The sequence below is a fragment of the Penaeus chinensis genome, chromosome 39 (genome assembly GCF_019202785.1).
Source record: "Penaeus chinensis breed Huanghai No. 1 chromosome 39, ASM1920278v2, whole genome shotgun sequence".
NCBI lineage: Eukaryota > Metazoa > Arthropoda > Malacostraca > Decapoda > Penaeidae > Penaeus > Penaeus chinensis.
Genome location: NC_061857.1, coordinates 27,313,408 through 27,317,641, shown reverse-complemented (window position 1 = coordinate 27,317,641; position 4,234 = coordinate 27,313,408).

The following is a 4,234-nucleotide window of genomic DNA, read 5'->3' as shown; positions in this document are numbered from 1 at the left end:
CATATCTACGCCTTTTTGAACGAATGTTCATTAAGTAACATAATGTCAGTTCCCTAGAATTTGCTGTGAAGCTAGTAGATACATGGGCATCAGCCCACAATTCATATCCCCGCGTATCAAATTTTGATAGGGGTCGCAAGTTTACTTCTAAATCCCCTCCTAATAATGTAAAGACAGACTCGGCTAGTATACGTTGTCATTACTGTGGAGAGCAAGGGCATATTAAGCCTGTGTGTCCTAAGAACCCCTTTTCTTTAAGAAGAAGCATGAGAAAGTAGGATTTTGTTTAGAAGGAACTCCTAGCAATAAATATTCATCTTCTGGAACAGTGAATGGCATGTGGGTTTCTAGAATTTTAAGAGACACAGGTTGTTCTTGTATCATTGTGTGTAATGAATTGATCCCAGATGCTGTTACCTCCAACTATAAAATGATTCAGGTTGCAGATTATTTAGGTAACTTGTTTCCACAGGTAAAGTGTTATATTAGGTGCGTGTACTTAGTTGGGTGGGCTAATGTTTTAAGGGCACCCATTAATTTATGTAATGTGCTCAGATGAAACTACCCTGGAGTCCAGGACCAGCCTATTTTTGAGGAACTGAAAATTAGCTAAGCAGTCCAAACTAGGGCCTCTAAAGTAAAGCGCATCCACCCATTAGTATTACCTGAAGTGGAGGCTTTGGAAGTGACTCCACAAGAATTTTCTAATTTACAGTTTAAATGTCAATCACTGAGTCTTATCAGGGAAAAAGTAAAGTCAGGTAGTCCAGACCTAACAAAAGCTGGAAATGTTTTCAAGTACGAATGTCTGAATGGGTTATTATACCGGACTTGTGTGGGTTCCAAATTCCACGAAAAGGTCGGAAAACGTGCTTTAATTGTCCCTTCTACCTGTAGAAATATTGTACTTTCGCGTGTTCCTGTGTTTCCGTGTTTGTTCCTGTGATCCCGTGTTCTGTGTTTCTGTGTTTGTTCCTGTGATCCCATGTTTGTTGCTGTGATCCCGTGTTTGTTACTGTGTTCCCGTGTTTTCCCCTGTGATCTCGTGTTTGTTCCTGTGTTCCCATGTTTTCCCCTGTGATCCAGTGTTTGTTCCTGTGTTCCCGTCTTTGTTCCTGTGTTCCCGTCTTTGTTCCTGTGTTCCTGTGTTCTGTATTCCCGTGTTTGTTCCTGTGATCCGTGTTCTGTGTTCCTGTGTTTGTTCCTGTGATCCCGTTGTCAACAACACGTAGCAAGACCGGATGGCAGACTGAATACCTCCGTCCAAGCAGCTGCCTTTCTCCTTGGACAAGACGCAGGTACTGCCTGGCTTTCTTTTTTCGCACAGGAATAAACATCCGCCCTCCAAGGAAACCGTAGGGCACGTTCGTAAGACGAAGAGAGAGACACGGTAGACAGCCCAAGCCACACAGGGTCCAGCTCTACCACCTCGTCCTCCTCCCGGGGACACAGGGGTCATCTGGAGGGTCTCATATCTATCTTCAGAAATAAACCAGCAAGGTAAGACCCCTTTCATTGACCGCCCAAGATCATCTCTCTTACGTTTACATCTGGTGGCTTGCGGTGGTCTCGTACGCTTACACCCGTGTTTGTTCCTGAGATCCCGTGTTTTGTGTTCCCGTGTTTGTTCCTGTGATCCCGTGTTCTGTGTTCCTGGGTTTGTTCCTGTTATCCCGTGTTCCCGTGTCTGTTCCTGTGTTCCCGTGACCCCGTGTTCTGTTTTCCTGTGATCCCGTGTTCTGTGTTCTTGTGTTCTCGTGTTTGTTCCCGTGATCCCGTGTTTGTTCCTGTGATCCCGTGTTTGTTTCTGTTATCCCGTGTTTTGTGTTTGTTCCTGTTATCCCGTGTTGTGTTCCTGTGTTTGTTCCTGTGATCCTGTGTTCTGTGTTCCTGTTCTCGTGTTTGTTCCTGTGATCCCGTGTTTGTTTCTGTGATCCCGTGTTCTGTGTTCCTGTGATCCCGTGTTTGTTTCTGTGATCCCGTGTTTGTTCCTGTGATCCCGTGTTTGTTTCTGTGATCCCGTGTTTGTTCCTGTGATCCCCTGTTGTTCCTGTGATCCCGTGTTCTGTGTTCCTGTGTTTGTTCCTGTGATCCCGTGTTCTGTGTTCCTGTGTTTGTTCCTGTGATCCCGTGTTCTGTGTTCCTGTGTTTGTTCCTGTGATCCCGTGTTCTGTGTTCCTGTGATCCCGTATTTGTTCCTGTATTCCTGTGATCCCGTGTTTGTTCCTGTGATCCCGTGTTTGTTCCTGTGATCCCGTGTTTGTTCCTGTGTTCCTGTGATTCCGTGTTCTGTGTTCCCGTGTTTGTTCCTGTGTTCCCGTGTTTGTTCCTGTGTTCCCGTGTTTGTTCCTGTGATCCCGTGTTTGTTCCTGTGATCCCGTGTTCTGTGTTCCTGTGATCCCCTGTTTGTACCTGTGATTCCGTGTTCTGTGTTCCTGTATTTGTTCTTGTGATCTCGTGTTCTGTGTGCCCGTGTTTGTTCCTGTGATCCCGTGTTGTGTGTTCCCGTGTTTGTTCCTGTGATCCCGTATTCTGTGTTCCCGTGTTTGTTCCTGTGATCCCGTGTTGTGTGTTCCTGAGTTTGGGTTAAAGTATACAAAAGGACCGCACCGACAAGGAGAAAGTTTAAGATCATAGCGCTGTAGGCAATGGAAAACTACATTGACTGAAATCAAAATTAATTTGAAGAAGCCCACCGATTCCAGTTAAACGGCGATATTGTATCGCGGTGAATGCCGCGCTGCGGCCAAATCCACTCGGCGCTGTCGCGGGTAAGTCCATACGTGACGTAATGTTTACTAAGATCTCGGCGGAGCCCCCGATAGGGAAATACGGCGATTGGGTGGGTTAGGTTAGGTTAGGCTAGGTTAGGTTATGTTAAGGAAATCGGAAGGTTGGGGGGGGGGGGGGGGATCGGTGGTCTTGTAAATCGTGTGTTTAGAATATGCTTGGTTGTTCGTTCGAGCCCGTAACGCCGATTCGAATCTACTGCTTTCTCTAACATTTAAATTACGATTCTTGGCTCGGGGTTTTCATTTTTCTACTTTCTTTATCATTTAAATTACGATTCTTGACTCAGATTGTTGGCTGGAGTTAGGGATTTTGTCTCTGACGGGTGCGGTCCTGTTATAAACATTTACCCTGTGTTTGTTCCTGTGATCCCGTGTTCTGTGTTCCCCTGTTTGTTCCTTTGTTCCCGTGTTTTTTCCTGTTCCCGTGTTTTTTCCTGTGATCCCGTGTTCCTGTGTTCCCGTGTTTGTTCCTGTGATCCCGTGTTGTGTGTTCCTGTGTTCCCGTGTTTGTTCCTGTAATCCCGTGTTGTGTGTTCCTGTGATCCCGTGTTGTGTTCCCGTGTGTGTTCCTGTGATCCCGTGTTCTGTGTTCGCGTGTTTGTGTATATATATATATTTATATATATATGGATGTATAGATAGATGTATATAGATATTTATTAGGTCTGATAATGACTTGAGAGAAAATGTATGATATATATATATATATATATATATATATATCAAGAAAACATTACCAAGGACTGATAAGATACCGAAACGTAAAGTAATGTCGGATCCTGCTATAACCGCTGCTGCAGGCAAGAATAAGCACCCTTAGCTTCTCCACATCGTCGCAAATAGGACCATTCGCCATTGCTTGCTTTGGGACTTGGATCTACGAAGTCGTTGTGTTAAGAGGCCAATGGTCATAGAAGCGATGAAGAAGAAAAGGCTTAATTTTTGAAAAAAAAATTAAGGATGGACATAAAAAGTAGAATATATACGCTATTCCGGATAAGTACTGCCCAAAGTTTTACACAGGCGAAACCGGTAGAACTTTCGAAAAAATAATGAACATAAACGTGATGTTAGATATGCCAGACATTCAAATGCGTATTTCGTTCGTTTACGTGATGAAGGTCATTTTAGCTTAACTAGAAAAGCGCTAAATTAATTCATAAATCAGCAAATTCGTATTATTACTTTTTTTTTTTATAAGGTCTGTTGATTAGAAAATTGCTCAATTTTAACTTGAATGCCGGTCAATGGGGCTTCCATGACCTTACTTCATCGTTAGTTAGTAGAGCCTTCCGAAGACTATTCGACCTTGACCCCCCTCCTGAGACCTGATTGGATTTATTTTCATTTCTTACTGTGACTGTTTTCCTTTTCATCTTTGTGTATACGTTACTGTGTTTGAGTTCCTACACACACCTATATATATATATGTGTGTGTGTGT